This window comes from Ceratotherium simum, chromosome 35 (genome assembly GCF_057802395.1).
Source record: "Ceratotherium simum simum isolate JZ-2026a chromosome 35, ASM5780239v1, whole genome shotgun sequence".
In the NCBI taxonomy this organism is placed as follows: domain Eukaryota; kingdom Metazoa; phylum Chordata; class Mammalia; order Perissodactyla; family Rhinocerotidae; genus Ceratotherium; species Ceratotherium simum.
Genome location: NC_141934.1, coordinates 11,449,266 through 11,469,975, shown reverse-complemented (window position 1 = coordinate 11,469,975; position 20,710 = coordinate 11,449,266).

Below are 20,710 nucleotides of genomic sequence, written 5' to 3'. Positions count from 1 at the left end.
ACAGAGATATTATTGACTTTTGTTAATTTATTAGTTCTAATAGTATTTCCATAGATTCCTTAGGATTTTCTACTTAGATGATCATGTTTTCTATGAATAAAGACAGTTTACACATGTATTTCCAATTTGTATGCCTTTTGTTTCTTTTTCTTTACTTGTTGCAATGGCTGTGATATTCTGGATGATGTTAAATAGATGTGGTGAGAGTAGATATCCTTATCTTTTTTCCAATCTTTGGGGAAAATGATAACTATTCCACCATTAACTTTGTTAGCTGTGGTTTTTTTTTTCACATGCCCTTTGTCAATTTGAAGAAGTGCCCTTCATTTCTAGCTTGTTGAGTGTTTTCATCATGAATAACTGTTGACTTTAAAAATGGTTTTCCTGTATTAATTAGGACAATCATATGAACTTTTGTTCTTTCTCCTCATAATATCATGGACTGCATTGATTGATTTCCAAGTATAGTATTAAGTAGCTTTGCATTCCTGGGTTAAACCCCACTTGCCTATGATGTATTATCTTCTCATATGTTGTATTCAATTTGCTGATATTTTGTTAAGGAATTTTGCATCCATATTCATGAGGGATACTGGCTTGCAATATTCTTTTCTTGTAATTTATTCCTTTATTTTTGATATCAGGGTAATCCTGGCCTCAAAAAATGAGTTGGGAGATCTTTCTTCCATGTTTATTTTCTGAAAGTGTTTGTGTGAGACTAGTATTATTTCTTCCTTAAATGTTTGACAGAATTTGCCAATGTAGCAGTCTTTTCCTGGAGTTTTCTTTGTGAGAAAGTTTTTAGTTATAAATTTAATTTCTTTAGTATGTATAAGACTATTCAGATTTTCTACTTTTTTCTAAAGCCAATTTGGCAATTTGAGTCTTTCAAATATTTTTTTTCATTTTATCTAAACTATGAAAATTATTGGCATAAATTTTAATAATATCCTCTCATCTTTAAATGTCTGCAGGATCTGTTGTGATTCCCACTTTCATTACTGATTTTGGCTAATTTGTGCCATCTTTCTTTTTCTCCTGAACAGTTCAGCAACAGGCTTCTCAGTTTTATTGATCTTTTCAGATAATCAGATTTTGGTTTCATTGATTTTATTTATTATTCATCTGCTTTGCATTTTATTGAATTTTATTCTTATCTTTATCGTCCTTCCTTCTACTTATTTTAGATTGAATTTGTGCTTCTTTTCCTAGCTTCCTAAGGTAGGAGCCTAGATCATCACTTTTAGACCCTCTCCTTTATAATAGGAACATTTAAAGCTATAAATTTTCCTCTAACCACTACTTTACCAGTATCTGAAAATTATAATATATTGTGTTTATTTAATAGCCTTATTGAGTTATAATGGACATACAATATACTACACATTTTTAAATAGTGCAATTTGATAAGTTTTGACATGTGTATCTACCTGTGAAACCATCACCACAATAAAGATAATGAATATATTCATCACCCCCAAAAGCGTCCGGTGCCCTTTTTTAATTCCTCCCTTCCACCCCTCCATCCCACCTCTCATATCCTTTCTGTCGCTATAAATTATATAGATACAGTCTGTACTGTACTCATACTATATCTACTCTTTTTTTTTTTTCTGGTTTCTTTCACACAGCAGAATTATTTTGCGCTTTGTCTATGATGTTATATGTATCAACAATTAGATTCTTTTTATTGCTGAGTGGTATTTCATTGTACGGATATATCACAATTTGTTTATTCTTTCACCTGCTGATGGACATTTGGGCTGTTTTCAGTTTGGGGCAGTTACAAATAAACATTGTACATTAACGTACAAGTCTTTGAGTGGACATCTACTTTATTTCCCTTGGGCAATACCTAGGAGTGGAATGGCCAGATGATATGATGGCATCTGTTTAACTCTATAAGAAGTGGCCAAATTGTTTTGCAGAGTGGTTGTTCCATTTACATTCCCACCAGTGGTGTATTAGAGTTCAGTTGCTCTGCATCCTTGGGAACACTTGGTGTAGTCAGTTATTTGGTTTTTTGGTTTTTTTTGCTGGGAAAGATTCACCCAGAGCTAACATCTGTTGCCAATCTTCCTCTCTATCTTTTTTTTTCCTCTCCCCAAAGCCCCAGTACATAGTTGTATATTCTAGTTGTGAGTCCTTCTAGTTCTTCTGTGTGAGCCGCCACCACAGCATGGCTACTAACAGACAGGTGGTGTGATTCCACAACCGGAAACCAAACCTGGGCTGCCGAAGCAGAGCACGCTGAACTTGAACCACTAGGCTATCGAGGCTGGCTCTAGTCAGTCTTTTTAAGTTCAGTCATTTGTTTGTTTTTGTGCGTGTGGGAGGAAGATCAGCCCTGAGCTAACATCCTTGCCAATCCTCCTCTTTTTTTTTTTTTTTGCTGAGGAAGACTGACCCTGAGCTAACATCTGTGCCCATCTTCCTCCACTTTGTGTGGGACGCCACCACAGCACGGCCTGACAAGCGGTGCATTGGCGCGCGCCTGGGATCCGAACCCGGGCTGCCAGCAGCGGAGCGCGTGCACTTAACTGCTATGCCTTGGGGCCGGCCTCATAAGTTGGGTCATTTTAATAAGTGTGTGGGTGTATATCACTGTGGTTCTAACTTACATTTCCCTCATGACTAATGATGTTGATTATCTTTTCATGGGTTTATTTGCGATTGCTCTGTCTTCTTTGGTCAAGTATCTGATGAAATCTTTTGCCCATCTTTTTACTAAGTGTTTTGTTTTCTTATTTGTAAGATTTGAAAGTTCCTTCTATATTCTTGATATGAGTCCTTTATCAGCTATGTGATTTTCGAGTATTTTTGTGGCTTGTACTTTCATTCTTTGACAGTATTTTCAAGAAAAGAAATTTTTAAAGTCCAATCTCCATCCAGATCTCTACTGATTCCTCAATTCCTCACTGTGCTTCTCTTCCCCCCATGAGTTACCTTCTGTCTGGAAAAGCCGAGATCCTCAGTCTGAGCACAATGTCGATAAATGCTCCCAGGATAAAACCACAAGCCAATTGTCCTCCGTTTCTCAATGGTTCTCCCATTGAGAAATTTCTTTGTTCTGGAAATATAGTCCATATATTGTTTTGTTTGCTTTCCCAGTTCTTGGTTCCTTTAATGACGCGATTTCTCTAATTCATCCAGTTTTTTCTCATTGTCAGCACAAACACTGTCCCACTACGATCCCTCATATCCTCCAAGGAAGCAGAAGCCACTATTGCTTTTTGAAAACTGATCTTATATTTTGGAATCTTGTTGAGCTCTCTTATTAGTCCTAATGATTTGCCTAATTTGTCTCAGTAATTTGTCTATAAATTCTCTTGACAAAGTCCCTTCAGTTCTTCATTTGGTGACAATTTGAATCATAAATGAGAGTTGAAATATTTCAATTTTTTCAGAATAGGTTTAGCTAGTTATACTAATCTCTCTTATAATGTGGTATGTTACCCTAAAAGTTTTTCTGATGTGGAACTTTCCTTGCATTCCTTAGATACACCTATGTTGTCATAACATATTTTAAAAAAATACTGCTGAATCTGATTTGCTAGCTTTTCATTTCATAATTTTGCATCTATTTTTATAAGTGAGATTTCTCTATAGATTTCTGCAGTTGTATTACTTTTATTGGATTTTTACATAAAAGTCTTACTAGTCTCAAATGAATTTGAATTGTGTCCCACTTTGTCCATTCTCTAAAATATTGCATAGATTATTGGATTTATCTGTTTCTTAAATGTTTGGAATAAATGGTTTTTAAAGTTATCAGCTCCCAGGGAATGGAGTGGGATGGTAGGAAAGTAGATAATGTAGACCTTTGATACAATTTTTAAGCACTCTTAGAATATTTGACTTAAATTTTTTTTCTTCCTATTTAAATTTTGGTCATTTAAATTTTTTCCAAATTATCCATTTTATTTGTTTCAAATGCATTAGGGGGCCAGCCCCATGGCCTAGTGGTTAAAGTTCCACGCACTCCACTTCAGTGGTCCAGGTTCATGGGTTCAGATCCTGGGCGCAGACCTATACCACTTGTCAGCCATGATGTAGTGGTGACCCACATACAAAGTAGAGGAGGAATGGCACAGATGTTAGCTCAGGGACAATCTTCCTCAAGCAAATAAAAAGAGAAAGATTGGCAATTGATGTTAGCTCAGGGAGAATCTTCCTCAGCAAAAACAAACAAACAAACAAAAGTATTGGCATTAACTACTCATAGTACTTTTAAAATAATTTAATTTGTAAAAGTTCTATTGTTTCTGTAGGTTAAAAAAATCATGTTGTATGTTTGTGTTCTCTCTTTCTGTCTCTTTCCCATTCTCATTTTTCCTTAATCAAGCTTGCTAGGGGATTTTTAAAAAATTTATTTAAAAAAATGGCTTTTGTGTTTGTTAATTTTCTCTGTTGTTCTGAGATCTTGGGGCTGGAATTTTGGCAGTTGGCCTGCTGGTAGTCAGGTTCAAGGTTGAAGAGTTTGCCTGAGGGAGACAATGCTATAGTGGACAGTAATTGTTTGACACCATTCATGCCTTAAGGATGGGAAAAGGGCATCACTCATCCTTCAGTCTCTAGTACCCAGAACAGAGCATCACATGTAGAAATGCTCCATAATGACTGGCAAATGCATGAATGAAATTAGACCCATGGAGATGCCAGAAATGATTAAAAACCTTCTTATCTTTGCAATATCCCACCTCTGACACTATTACTGCCATCTCTCCAGCAAATAAACTGGACTTTAGCAGAGATAGGAAGACCCAAACTTCTTGGGACAATTTATTTGGGTCAAACCTACCCAAATACAATTGTGGTTTCTGCCCTAAATATAGAGCTTTCAAGAGCAATTCCAGTTGTCGGACCAGAAATGGCTCTCACCAGAAACACTTTCTAAGATAGCTGGATACACATCAGTTTCATCCATGCCAAGCCAAGCCAGGCCAACTGAAACCTACAAAATTTACTCAACCCAACTTAATCCACGTCAATGCCACCAAAATTAACCTACATAATAACCCCACTTTGCCTAACCTCACCAACACAACACAACTCAATTCAACCTGATATTATTTAACAGAACCAGCCTAACCCAACAAATTACAACCCTATCCAACTCAACACAATACAACAGACCACTTCTCAGCCCCTATAACCTAACAACACAACACAAGCCAATTCAAGTCAAAACTCTTAGCACAAAGTGTTCCAACCAGCAATGAAATTCAATCTAATGCAATTTAATAAACTGTTTCAACAACTCTTCTTTGGAAGAGTACTTTGGATACTATACCAAAATCATTCTATAAAATGTCTATTTGTTTACAGCTAGTTTTTGAAGGAAACCTTGAAATCATAGTCTCTTCTAACCTCCTCAGTGTAGGTCTGAGGAAACGGAAACTCAGAAATTAGAATCTTCTCCCCGTTCATCTCCCTCCCTTTTCTGGCTTCCTGAATCCTCACAACACTTCGTCTCATTTTACGTAGTTACTGGTCTCATCTCTACTAGATTGTGAGAGCTCGGGGGCAGGGACCGTGTCTAATTCATCTGTCTGCCCTCCGCACCTTTCAAAGACTACTGAGAAAATGTGGTTTAAATGTACAAATGGCCAGAGGAAGAAATCAGAGAAGCTCCTTCGAGTTTGAAGAGAGCCAGTCCTGTTGAGGAGGATGCTCAGTGGAACTTACAGACGGGCCTAGATTCGAATCCTGGCTCTGCCACTTGCCAGCTATGTGTCCTGGGGCAAATCACGTTACCTTTCTGGACTTGTTTCCTTGTTCACAGAGTGAGGAATATAGTACCAACTCTAGGGATATTTTGAGGATAAATATGGAGTTGACGTATGCAAGCCCTTAGCGCCGTGTCTGACATGTCATTGAAGATTAAAGAATATCTACTATAAAATTTTTCTGGGTTTCCTTGTTCAGCACTTCCCCTTTGCAGTTTGCGAACAGCTGCTTCTATGGATCAGAAAGACTCAACAATCTCTTCTAGATTCCTTGTAGAATAACATCCTCTTTTGCCATGATTTCATTGGCATAATTATTGAATAGCCACCATTTTTTTTTGTATTTAACTATGGTTACTTAGTTAAAAGAAGCTTGAGAAAAATTGATCTGGTGGAAGTATGAATTTGTATGTTTGAACAATTAGGACACAACACGTTATGATAATGACAACCATTTGGGCATCCAAGGTTTGCCAGGCCTGGTGGGTAGAGAGCTAAAAGCACGTGATCTGTGTCCTCAAGGAACTTATGGTTTAGCAGAGAAGATGATGTAGAAACGAGGCTGCAGGGAGCTAACTTTGACTGAGGACTTCAGCTGTGGCCGCCCGTGTGCTGGAAGGTGGTGCATGCTGGGCTGCCTTTGGCCAGGCGCTTTCCCCCTCTGAGTCTAGTTTCTTCACCTCTGTAGGGGATCATGATACAGACCTCAGTGGTGGTTGAGGGGATCCAGTGTGAGACTGACCAGTTCCCTGGCTTACCAGAGGTGCCAAATCCATATTGATCCCTCCTTCCCCATTTACATGGGTTACTGTGTACCCGGGTGACAACACACACACACACACATGCACGCACATATGCATGCATACTTATAAAGCACAGATAAGACTCTGTGAGTAAAATGGAATTAACAGGAGTTCTAGGCTCAGAAGGCATCCCTCCCTTCCCAAAGCAATGTCCATTCCTTGAGTCCTGAAGAATACATTCGTCTGACTCCACATTCCACTACAAGAGACACACTCCATCATCCAAACTACCGGACAAGCCCTCATGGCTGTCAGACACACAAATGGCCCCGTCTGAACAGTTTGGCCACCACCTTCTCTCTGGGCGCCAGGCTGCCTCCGACTGGGGCCCACATCTAAGTCACATTTGCCGACCTGGGCTGCCAGGACAGCTGGCTCCAAAGTCAATTGCTTCTCCCGCCAAGGAGCCGGGGCTGAATTCTTCTTCATTACAGCCTGGCTGTGGGCTAGGCATTATAAATAATGCCGTGCAGACAGCCAGATGGACGGCACGCCTAACTGGGTGATGCTTCATGTGTCCCGATAGGGACAGCCCTGAAAATAGAATCTGAGGGATTGTCCACAGGGTCATTGTGTCCTTCCGCTGAGTCTAGTGGGAACTCCCTTAGTTCCTCTCAGACAGGAAGGTGCCTATCTGTTCTTTTTCTCTCCTTTTTTCTTTTGGCAATGGTTAGTGCAGTGTGAAAACTTCCTGGAGCAAGACCTGGGCTCAAATTCTGGTTGAGCCATTCACAAGCTGTGTGACCTCAGGCAAGTTACCAAACCTCTCTGAGCCTCGGTTTCCTCACCATTAAAATGAAAGATGAGAATAGTGCCCAGCTCAAAGGTTGATATGGATTTTGGATGGAATAAGGATCACAGTAAATGCTCAGAGAATGGGAAGTATAATTTTAGGGAGGTACCAGGTTAGCAAAACCAATACTCAGCCACTTCCCTTGGTGTGCAGCATTGCTCAGGGCAGGTCCAGCTCTTTCTGGATCCAGGGACTAAATGAGACGCCCTCTGAAGGGCTACTCCAGTGCTAGTGTAACCATCTCCCAGGCCTATATCGTTATCAAGCAGGGAGAATAGCATAATGGAGGTCACAAGACCGGGGGTCAGGTCTCAAGTCCTGGCTGGGTGACCTAAGTACGTCAGCTGATGAGTGGGAACAGAGGTGCCACAGGAGCCGTGGAAGAGGTTCTGCCTACCCCCATGCCCAGCCTCAGGCCACCCGCCTGACATCTGATTTTATGTCTTAGAACTCCATTAAAACTAAATTTATGCTCCAAAAAAAATTTGAGAGTTGCTGCCATAGGCAGTGGTCCCTTGGTTTATTCAGAGGACTGTAATCTACTTCCAGTGACGTGATTCTCAAACACATCTGAGGGGCCGGCCCAGTGGCATGGTGGTTAAGTTCTTGCGTTCTGTTTTGGTGGCCCCGGGGTTTGCTGGTTCAGATCCTGGGCGCGGACCTACTCACCGCTCATCAAGCCATGCTGAGGCGGTGCCCCACACAGAAGAGCTACAACTCTACAACTGTGATACACAACTATGTGCTGGGGCTTTGGGGAGGAAAAAGAAAAAGAGGAAGATTGGCAACAGATGTTAGCACAGGGCCAATCTTCCTCCAAAAAAAGAAAAAAAAGAAAGAAAGAAAGGCAGCTTGACCTTAAAAAACACATCTGAGGGTCAACCTCCTTCCTCCACAGAATCCTGCCACCTGTAGGATTCAGTCTGAGGACCATTCCCTGCGTTCAGGGCCTCCCCAACCTGACACGGCCCCCCAGCTCATTCCCACGCCTCTCCAGCACTTTGGTGGTTATTAAACTCCAGGCCGTTCTCTGAATACATTAGACGTGGTCCTCCCTCTTTGCCTTACTCATTGCAGATCCCCCCACCTCAATGCTATTCCTCTGCTTCTCCCTGTAGTCCCATCCAACACTTACTCCTCCAGATCATGCTGAAATGTCGTCTCACGTCAGAAGGTTCCTATTTTGATCCCTCCAGGCAGAGGTAAACAATTATTCGTGTATTACAATGTTTATTGACTGCTTGCAATGTGCCAGGCATTGGGGATAAAGGGTGAATAAAAAGAGACCTGGTCCCTACCTTCATGGAACTCACAGTCCAGTCGGAAAGAGAGAGACAACAATCAGATACATACACAATTGAACGTAGATTTAGGAATCTATATTAGTGCCACTAATGAAACAAACAGTTTCTAGGCAAATGCATAACAAAGAGATCTGACTTAGATTGGTGTATTAGAAAGGGCTTCTCTGAGGAAGTGATTCTGAAGCTTCAGGACAAGCAAGCCAAGTGAGTGAAGAATGGGCTGAATAGCATGTGCAAGGGCCCTGTGGCAGGATCAATGGTGCACAGTGGCCACAGATTTGTGTTTGTCCCAGACAGTCACAGTTGTCCTGCGTTATCCATCAGTAGCTTCCTTTTTCTCTCTCCAAAGTGGCCTGGTGTGGAAGATTAATTACGTAGTTGCTCTAGAATTGTGACCTGTTCAGGGCATAAAAAGAAGCCCAGTGTGTCAGAACTGCAGGGAGAGGACGAGCTAAGGCTGGAGAGATTGGCAAGGACTGGACCACAGGCCTTGAAGGCTGGAGAAGGAGTTCATTCTCTATCCTAAGAACAATGAGAAACTTTTGAAGGACTTCAGGCAGATGTGCCAGGATCTGGTTTGTCCTGAAAAGATCTCCCTCCTCTCTGTTCTCCCCAGTGTTTTGGCCCCTCCTCACTTGAGTCCCCACCCTGCATATTAGAGGCTGTGGTCCCATATCGCTTCTCCTCCTAGACTGTGACTTCAGGAGGGACAGGAGGAACTTTCCGTGGGCCTCTCATTGCATTCTTTCCCATTCTGCTTGCTGGATGTTGGGTGCCCAGGGCAATCTTGGAAGCCACGACAGAGCCTCCATCAATTTGGGCAAAGCAGAATTTTCCCCTTACTCCCTTCCCTGAGCCAACCTGGAACCTCATAGGGTGGTTTATGTGAACGAGAAACTGACTTCTATTGTGTCTGAGCCATTATAAATATTGGAAATAAATCTTGGAAATATGCAAAAGGAAAACATTTGCTACTGTGCATTGAGGTCATAGCATAAGTTGGGCTCTGCATACTTTATATGCACTATTTCCTTTAATCCTTACAGTATCCACTTTATAGATAAAGAAACAAAGGCTCAGAGAGGTGAAGTGATTTGCCCAAGGCCACACAGCTAATGAGCAGATGAGCTGGGATTTGAATACAAGAATGTCTGGTTCCAAAGCTAAACACCAGCCCTGGAATTAGCAGCCCTCAACTTCTCTCTCGTCGGCTGGAGCAGTGAGGGTCTCCCCATCCCGTGGACCCAGGGGTTTAGGTTGACCATTTCCCCACCAGGCAGAGCTTCCCCAGAGCAGACACCAGGGTATGGGAAGTGGGTGAGAGAGATGTGAGGTGTCCCACACCCGCAGCCACAGCCTCTGGTCCTGTCTCTACAGCAAGTACCCATATCAGGCCGGGGCCGGTGGTGTTTCTTTCACCCACCTGCAGTTTGGCAGGTTCCTCAAGGAGAAATGCTCTTCGATTCATTTAAAAGTGCAAGCAGGGACAGCACAGGTTACTAGTGTTTGACATATTTATGCAGTCTCTTATTTGCCGTGGCATAGGAGGTGGCAGACCACAAATAAAAGACAGCTGTGGATGCGCCAGAGGCAGTGGGGGGAGATGGGAAGAGAAGGGACATCATCTACACCGTCTGGTTTTCGAAGGCTGCTAAGGCACGTGAATTTTCACTCCGCATTTGATCCCGCTGACTCCCTTTCTACCTCTGGCTCCATGTCTCCATCCTTAAGACGATCTCCCGGACATTCAAACCGAGGGCTTAAAATCACAAACCATTAACATCCGGGGAAGCTGGGTGAAGGGTATATATGGGAACCCTCTGTGCTATTGTTTTTTAAAAAATCTTTTCTGGTCGTTTACAATTATTTCAAAATAAAAAATTAACAATATGTCTCAAAATATATATGTATATGGTGTTTGAGCTGGAAGGGAACGTGGAGAGCAATTTTCTTTTTCCCATTGGACAGATGGGAAAACAGATCCAGAGCAGGAGATCTGAATTACCCAGGGAGTCAAAGACGAGACCTGTCTTCTGACTCCCAGCCCAGACCTCCCCTTCGCTAACCTTCTACCCCTTCAGTACACAAGCCAACGAGTTAGGAAAGAGGTGTCTGGCCCTGATTTGGGAATCATGTGTCTCTGATGCGATCATTTATGTATGTGTGTGTGTATGCATTCATTCATTCATTCATTCACTACCTCAACAATACTGTGCTATGTGAGCAAGACAGAGATGGCCCTGCCTTTGTGGACCTAGGAAAAGATGTGGGTTCAGTTGGAGTCCAGCCTCTAGCTGGCCCCACAGGAGCTCTGGAGCATGAATTGCACCATAGAGTTGTCCTGCTTTGGGGCAAGAAGGCTAGCCTTTTGTATCCTTGTATTCTCAGTTACGGGCTATGGGACGGCCCTGAGAGGGGAGTGTATGCTTCCCGGTATTTCCAGGTAAGGCGGCTCTTGTTAGCTGCGGGCAATTCCTAGCTGTAGGGCGCAGCTGTGAGTGTGAGCAGCCGACATTCACAATAGCTGGGAGGAGATGCATCGGCCTTTCAAAGGGGTCTGAGTGGGGCACCAGCAGCATCCATTACCTGGGAAACTGGGGCGTCATCCCACCGGGAAAACTGGGGGGATGCTATGCAATTCACACCTCCGTGTGAGGGAGCTGGGCTATTTACTCATTGACTCTTCTGTCAGTCAGGGGAGGTTAATTCCCAGCCCGAATGAGCACAGCCTGACCTGCGTGCAGCCAGAGAGCCCCAGTAGACAGAGAGAGCCCTCAGGCAGTGAGACCCGTGTGCTGGAGGGCGGAAGTCGGGCAGATGTGCCTGGAAGTGGGAAGCGTCCAGGAGTTATGGGTGCGTGAGAGCCAAGACCATCTACCGCAGATGGCCCGGGCCAGTCGCACCTGGCCCTGGGATACGTGGACTGGGGAAGCTGGTGGAAGGGCGGGGCCCATTGGCTGCCGCAGCAGAGCAAAGACATCACAGAGTTGCAGCTGGGGCGGTCGTCCGTGGCCTTCTGCATGCTGAAGACGTGTGGGTGTGAAGTCAAGACGTCATTAGAGAAGACGGCTGGGACAGAGAGTGGGGAGGGGAGGGCCGGGTGCACAGAGAGGCTGGAAAGTCACTCAGGGGAGGGTGCGGCTGGCTTGGGAGCCCACCTGGATTCTGATCATCCATTCATTCATTCATTCATTCTACAGATACTTGTTGAGAGTCTATAATGTGCCATTATACACATGCTGCATAGCATCGTGTGAGGTTTAGGGAATATAGTGGACAAATAAAACAGACAAGCTCCCTGCCCCTTGGAGCTTATATTCTCTGTATGTGTGTGTGTGTGTGTGTTTGTGTGTGTGTGTGTGTGTGTGTGTGTGTGTATGGGTGGAGAGTAATTAAATAAATAAATCAGATAATTTCAGATAGAGGTATCTCTAGTAAAGGAAACCAACAGAATGCTGAACGGAGAGCGTCTGATGGGGAGGGGTACTTTTGACAGGGGGTCCATGGAGAGACTCTGATCATACCCACTTCACGGATGAGGAAACTGAGGGTCTGAGAGGTTATGTAGCCCGGCCAAGTGCATCCAGCTAGTAAGGGGGTTTTAGATCCCATGTCTGTCTCCCTCTCATCACTTCTACTCCTTGGCTCTGACTTCGTTGAGCCAGTGAAGATTAAACACGCTTTCTTCCTTCCCCATCAGTCATTTTGTGACTTGGGGACCTTGAGCTTTGACCCTCCTGAGTCCCGGCCCGGAGTCTCCTGGTCACGCACCGGCCCTGGAATAGCAGCCTCACCCCGACAGCCGTCAGGGTCCCGGAGAGCAGAGAGGCTCTGGAGACAGTGAGGCCGGTCCTGGCCCCACCACTCGCTCACTGTGGGACCTCGGACTCGTGACCTCTCCTCTCCGAGCCTCAGTTCCCTCCCTGTCAAATGCCCATACCCGTAGTTTTCCCTCCTGGCATTATTGAGAAGATTAAACCAGCTAATGGTTGGGTAAGACTTGGCACTGAGCCCAGTACAGAGTAAACACTCACATTGATCTCAGTGGGACAGCTGTTTATCCCAAACCTTCTGACCACTTGTTGGGAGCCCACCAGGCAAGAGGAAAGCAGGGACCCTCAGCCCTGGTCTTCGTGGCCCTCAGCCCCCAAGTGACCCCAGGCCAGAGATGACAGTGGAGAGGAGAGGATTTTCTGACGCTAAGTCAGGACTGCCAAAGCCAATTAGGGGCGTCAGACAGACGGCGGACTCCAGCACCCGAGCAAACTGACGTGGCGGCCAGCAGAGGGGCCAGCTGTTCTGACCTTAAACCCGAATGCTCCTGCCCACATCTGCAGCTAAATAAACCAAGTAAATCATGCTGGCAGATAGATAATTAAATAATTATCAGGCACTTAATAACAAGGAGTGGGTGTTCTGAATTACCATATTAGACAGTGTCTTTGAGGACTAATTGTTGCATTACATCAGAGTTACTCATTCATTATTCTTGTCATTTCGGGTGATAATTTGCACTTTAGGAGACAGCGACAATTTTAGCAGGCAATTAGAGACGTGTCAGGCCTGGCCCCGTGAGTTACTGTCACAATTATTGCCTTTTTTCCAGTGTCCTCATTTGCAGCCGTGTATTTAAGGGGATTTGGGTAATTCCAGGCCTGGGTAAAACAACCAACCCACGAGATGGTGGCAGGGCAAAGACACAGCAGCCATCGCCGTCAGAACAGGGGACCGCTTCTGAGAAGTGGAGGTGCCGAGGTCTGGCTGGCGGGTGGAGTTGAGTGGAGCTTTCTCCTCTGCTGGCAGAAGCCACATCCGGGCCCCCAAAAGTAGGGTTCCACCTCCCCAATAGTTTCTGAAACTGCCTGCTCCTTTCCTGGTTCCTTGTCGCCCACCTGACCCAGCCCTTTATATGACTCACTGAACCTTTGTGATAAGTTCTTTGCAGGCTTTGGGGAGGCAGAAGGGAGGAGAGAGGAGAAAGTGAAAAGACAGAAGGAGCTGTATGAATTACGTCTTTTATTTCTGTATTTTATGATTCATTGATGTCTTGGGGTCTTGAAGACCCCGAGAGGGACTGCCCCTCTGAGGGTTAGCTAATTCCTAGAGACATGCTTTTGATATGCAAACCAACCATTCCAAAGTCTATTCCCCCATCCACCTCCTTTTATCAGGCTCCTGCAGTCCAGGACACTAGCACCCTGCCTGAAGCACCCAGGGCCACGTACCAGACAACTGGGGAACTCTCCTGGAGACCAGAGTCTGCTGAAATTGTTCAAACCAGCCATTCCTGAATCAGCGTACCCTGCCTCTCCGTTCCTTCCTGGGAAAACCACAATCAAGTCTCTGGTGCATACTTTCCCCTTGCTCCTTCTGCCTCCCGGCCAGCCCTGGTGCCTCCCCACGTGGCCCTGCCTGGCGTGGCGTGCCCCCTCCTCTTGGGCACTGTGAGTAACTGATCGTCTTTTCAATGGCAACCGTCTCCTGATCTGTTGGCTCTGCCACACCTGAACAAAAACAGGTAGATTTTAAGACAGAAGAGGAGGAAGGAGGAGAGAAGACAAATAAGAAGAGAGGGGAAGGAGAGAAAGAAGAAAGGATTAAAAGAAGGAAGGAGAAGAAGGTTAAAGAAAAGAAAGAGAGAAGGAGAAAGAGATCAGAGGAAGAGAAATCAAGATGGAAGGAAGGAAGGAGGGAGAGAGAGGGCTTGCGGGAGAGAGAAGGGGAGGGGGAGAATGCACACGAAAGTTATATTTGAAACCAACATTTTTTTTCACGGCTCAGGGTATTTACTTTTTGGTGAAACCCAGTGTCTGGGTTCATTTAGCCACGGTTGCCTCTCGTGACCCTGATTAGCTGGAAAACAGCCGGTGTGAATCAGTGACTCAGAATAGGCCTTCAGAAAATATTTTTCACGGGCTACATGGTGGGAATCAAGGAAAATAAAGCGCTATCCAACATAAATGCAAAACACCGCAAAAGTGAAGGGCAGGTTTCAGCCTCAAACTACTTACTTCTCAGCTCTGTCCTTAGCAATTAAATGAGAAGAGACTGAAGGGGCTGAACCGGCCCCCGTCTTCCTTGGGTTAGACGGGGAAAGAGCTAACACCCGCCTCCAGGAGAGAGGCCGCCACTGCAGGGATGAGCAGGCCCGGGGACCTTGGGAACCAGCAAAACCCAGGACTTAAGACCCTGGGTTTGGAGTCTGGGTTCTGCCACTTGTTCACTGTGTGACCTCGCACAAGTTACCTCTCTGAAATCTTACCTGTCTCATCTCAAAGTTGATAGGGTATTCGTCATTGCTGAGCTATAACAAAATCAAGTCCATAAAGGATTGAGCGGAGAATCAAGTGCTTATTAATAAATGGGGGCTACTGATGTTGTTATTATTATTATTTTAAATTTGCATTATTATATGTTTGTCTGCCCCTGTGTAGCTTTGATCTGGACCTACCACCCCCCTCCTCCTATTGGAACAGAAGATGATTCTAGCGTCTGGTCTGGTTTCCACTGGGGTTAGGACTAGCCCTCTCTAAGATGCTCCCTCTAAGGGTTAGAATCCTTCCTTGACCTCACTCCTTATGGCATGCTACCCCTGTCCCCCACATCCAAGTCCATCCCCTGACTGGGAAGAGGATGGGGGGCATCCACGACAGGTACCGAGCATCCCTGTGTGCCAAGCCCCCGGGCTGACCACTTAACATTTGTCATTTTGTTTAATCCTCACAGGAGTCTCTGCAGTAGCTGTAATGATTCCCATTTTACAGCTGAGGAGGCTGAGGCCAAGAGAGGTGAAGGAGGTCCCTCAGGGTGATACAGACAGCGAGTGGCAGAGTCAGATCTGAACTCGACTCGTGATCCTTTTGCAGTCCTTCCTGCCTCCCAAGATGCAACATCATTACTCTGTGGGGTCATCCCATAAGAGGGCAATTCCAGAAGCAATGCTTCAGACCCATTTCTGCAGCAAGAGCTGGCTTCATAAAGCCAAATGTGTTTTCTTCAAATATTTAAAAAATTATATTTGAAGAAAAACACAAAGCACTGAAAAGTAAAAGCAATTGAGAGCAATGCATGATAATGCATCCATCTATCCATCGATCTGTCCATCTATCTAAACCATATATATGTGTGTGTGTATATATATATCTATACACACACTATATACACTCACACACACATGCAGGCATAAGCTAAATGGAGTTAATTAAGTTAAAACCACAGTAAATCTGACAGACTCAGATTAACACGATGGTCAAAACTGTAGGAAATATAGTATTTTGAAAAAGAATAAATCCAGCCAATTACAGATTTATGTTGACACCAGCACAGTTAACACCGTTTTACAATAATCATTGATCAATCAACGTTTTATGACAAAACTATAATTTCCCTGTGTTTCACCCTCACCTAAAAGTTTCCTCGTTTGCTTAATTCCCAGAATGCGCTTCTGTAAATCTTTCCCTCCTTGATAATAAGTAGATAATAAGAATGCCATGTAAGATTTGCTTATGGTTTAAACTACAGTTGCAAACGATTTATAATTAGGGCCAAATCTAAGACAAAAATTATTAAAGTCAAAACCTGCTGTAAATTGGTCTGGTCTGCTTGGGCCTTTAGGAATTCATTGGGGCTTGGTGACAGTATTTCCTTTGGTGGGATCCAAGGGGTCAGCTGACACCAAGGGGCGATATTTATGAGTAAGGGGATGCTATGGAAATCGCTGGGGTGTCCCTGGTGGCATCAACCATGGGGGCAGACATAACTCCATGCGCCACCTTCAAAGGCTAAACCCCTCAATGTGGGTTCCTCCAGGCAAGTCAGCTGCAGATGAGGGGTCCAAAGTCCACCCTGCTCTCCCCATGGGCTCATCACCTTGGGGCTTTCAGTTCAAGAAGTTATTTGGCATAAGTCCAAGCCATTAGAGAGTCATTCATGCAACATGTGTTTACTGAAGACCTGCTGCATGCAGGGCACTGGGGTTACATGGTTAACAAACGAGGCAAATGTCTCTGCTCTCATAGGACAGTGGGCAAGAGACAGACAAGACCTCTTCCTGCTGGTGGTGGTGGGGATACAGGCGGGAGATGGGAGGGAAAGGTAGGGGGTGAGGGATGATAGTAAGATGTGGGAAGGATGTTGGTAGGGGTTGTGGCGGAGGCTGGTAAGGTCCATTTAGAATAGGGTGGTGAGGGAAGATGTTCTGGAGGAGGTGGTATTTCATCAGAGTCATGGGTGAGGGAGAGAACCATGGGCTGCCTTGGGAAAGAGCATCCCAGGAGGAGAGATCAGTAAATGCAGAGGCCTTGAGGGGGCAGTGTACCCAGCAGGAGCCCAGCGTGACTGGAGCAGAGTGAGTGAGGGGGAGAGGAGTCAGGGCCCACATAATGCACTGCGAGGACCTTGTTGGCTTTCACAGCGACAGAGAGGCCATCGAAGAGCTGGGCATTTAAAAAATGATTGTTCTGGCTGCTGTCTGGAGAACAGACTGTAGGGGGCAGAGTGGAAGCAGGGAGGCGAGATGGAGGCTTCCTGTCCTCCAGGTGTGAAAGGAAGGTGGCTCAGGCCAGAAGGTTGTGGTAGAGAGGGGGAGAGATGGTTGCATTTGAAATATTTTTTGTAGTCGAATTGACAGGACTCGTCGACAAATTGGATATGGGCTGCGACAAGAAGAGAGGAGGAAATGTCGAGTCCTGGGCTTTTGGCTTGAGCAACTGGGTGAACGGTGGCGCCATTTCCCGAACCGGGGGGGCCTGGGGTGTGGCAACAGGTTGGAGAAAGGGTGGTACAGCATCAAGACTTTGGAGATGGATGTGTGAAGTTTGAGACGCCATTAGTGTCCAGATGGGGATGTCAGGGGGCAGGTGGATATACGAGTCTGGAGTTTAGGAGAGAGGTCAGGCTGGAAATATAAATTTTGAAGACATGAGCCCAAGGATGGTTTTAAAACCATGAGATCACCAGGAGCTGAGGACGGATGAGAATAAGAGGTCTGTGGGCTGAGTCCTGGAGCCTGCGACATTTAGACGCTGGAGGAAAGGAGAGACACCCAGTACAGGACATCGAGAAGGAGCTGTCATTGACACAGAAGGAAATCCAAGAGGATGTGGTGTCCAGGGAAGGGAAAACCAAGGGTGAAGCCGTCAGCTGTATGCAAGACTGCCGAGCGGTCAAGTAAGGTGAACGATGGAAACTGCCACTGGCTTTGGAAACGTGGTGGTCACTGGCGACCTTGACATCAAGAGTTCTGAATTCTTGGACCACCCTTGGACATTTCGTCATCGGCCTTCCCCAAGAGACATTCCAAGAATCATTTTCTTTTTTCAACATCGCTTTATTTCTTGGAGACACGTCTTTGAGGAGCGTCCTGAACCACATCACGGCTGCCTAGGCGTGAGTGACCGGGAGAGGTGTTTCTCCCAGGCAAATAGCAAGGAAATCTACTGCTTTTGCACAAGTGACTAAATTTTCCATCTTTAAACCCCTGGATTCCTATTTCCTTCTTTGCTTTGGCCGCCAGTTGCCAGGCACCTGCACAGGGACAGTGTTTTCGTGAGCCGGACTTACTCCTGCCTCTGTCTTAGATTTTTACTCTCATTTTCCCTTTGCCTAGTTACCGTGACTGTTTTACTTTAAGCCTCTTCTAATGTGTGTATTTCTCTCTAATGTGTGTATTTCTGCTGTGTAATCAATGCAAATCTTTTTGAAACCATAAGGGGGGTAAATACTGTGGCAAATGCCCAACGTTACGACTGTGTCATCGATACCACTGGGCCGTGATTGAGAACCTGCGTGCATCATGAAGGAGAGGAAACAGACCTGGGCATGGAGCCAGGAGATATTTATTCTAGTTCTGGCTCTAACACTAAATAGCTGTGTGATTCTGGCAAATCAATTCCCCTCTCTGAGCTTAAGCTTCTTCCACTATCAAACACAGGGCTTGTACTAGCTCAGGGTTAGCAAACATGAGGCACACATGCACCGACCACCACTTAGCTCCACAGCAGACATCACTAATCGATAAGGCACTCTTTGGCATCGAGCTTAAACAAGACATCAGAATCCTTCTTAACACAGTACTTCAGGCCACAGCTACCAATTAATAGGAGTTGGCATGACAAATGAGGTCTTCTTGCCTTACAAGACTAAATAATGTCTCAGAGGGAGACTGATTGTTGGCCATGAACTAGAACTGTAGTTGTAGCTATAGTGACATTCCATTGCCCCCAAGAAAATATTCCAAAGCAGAAGGGGTGGGAAGACTCTATAAGAATCATAAAGTGCACCACATATATCCTAGCATTTGTCATTGGCTGTATCGCCAAGAATGACTTTTGGACCATACCATCTACATATTTAAGATGAGAGTTTGGGACCCTGGGATATAAAGTGTTGCTACATATCCAGTTCTGAAAGCTGATTCTCAGGGATAGTGGTCTGTCTTCTATTGGAATAACCAAATTTACTTCATTTCCACAGTCTTTAAGACATTTGTATTGTGTTTTCCTTCCAAATAGAAATAAGAACACAAACCAATATTTCTATTTAAATCACCCTTCATGAGTCTGGGGAAAACATATCCTTTTCCTAATGGACTCTTTGAGTAACTAGTTTTTAATTAATTAAGTGATTAAAGAACTTCCCTGTTAACTGAACATAGCTATGTCTATCTTCTTTGTTCAAGATTCATGGAGTCCCAATTATGTAATTCACACAGTCCTGAGACTGTTCTAATTAATTCCTTCCAATAATCCCACGAGGTGGCTAATTTTGTTATTCCCATTTCGCAGCTGAGGCAATGGAGGCTCAGAGGTGATGTGACTTGACCACGGTGTTTTCTAAAACCGTCTTCCATGACACCTCTGATGTAATAAATTTCTAATCATAAAAGACATAAGAATTCTGGTTTTCTGCCTTTGTTTTTGAAACACTAGTGAGAAATTGATGACGTCTTCAATAGAGGGTCCGTGAACAGCTGTTATCTCAGAGAGAAGGTGACATTCTCTACATTCATCCATTTCTTCATTTAATCACCACTTCAGCCCATGAGGTAGGCGCTGTTATGATACCCGTGTACAGATGAGAACACCAAGGCTTTGGAAGCTATATCTTGCCCAAGGTCATAGGATTTGAACCCCGTGTGTGTGGCTCCAAATTCTTCCTTCTGTGAGAAACTGCCTCTCAGGATTAAGCACAAGCAGATCTCACTCCTTTTCAGAAATGAAAACGAAGGGACAAGATGATCTTTGGGATTTCCAAATGGGGACCCTTTTTAAACTCACATGCACAGATGCTGGGGGTGGAGGTAGGGAGACTTGGCCAGCGGGAAAGATGGGTGTCAGACAGCTGTTTGCATATGATGATCTTGGTCTCCTGTAGCCATGACAAGTGGGTTACCAGGCTCTGCAGCAGAAATGTTTTTGGGGATCCACTCTGGGCCAGGCACTATTGACAAGAAATATTTCCTGAATGAATGATGATTGAGTAAATGATGACTCACCCAGCTTGTTCCCCCTGCGTATTGTCAGACCAAGTTCTAGTCAATATCCTATATTGCCTCCTCTTTATGACTCTGGGCCTTAAACACTGTGCCTGCTCTGCCCTCCAGAGCTCCAGAGGCACTAAAAAACCCCCTGTCCCCCCACCCATTTCTGCCTTTGGAGCTACATCCAGGGCATTTTCTGCAGCAGCAGGAACTGGCTGACAACACAATTCTTCCTGCTTCCTGGGAAAGCCTTTATTTTGCTTTGTTCTGCCCTTGAAAGCGAGCATAGACAAGACTGTCACGAAGGGCTCCTGTAGGCCAGGCTGTTTGGGACACAAGGGCTGTTGGGCTGGGTGGGGGAGGGGGAAGGAAGCCAGCCTTGGTGGCAGGGGGCTGGATTTGAGACCATCTCTGCTGTGTGACTCTGGATATTTCGTTGTGCTCACTGAACTATTGTCCAAACCAAGGAGGCTGGATGAGATGCTCCTGAGGCTTGTTCTAGGTCAAAGACATACGTTTCCGAGTTAAGTTTGCAAACAGTGCCAGGCAGTGCCTTCCGGAACAGGACCGGAATAAGTCCTTGCTGGTCTGATTTCAAAATT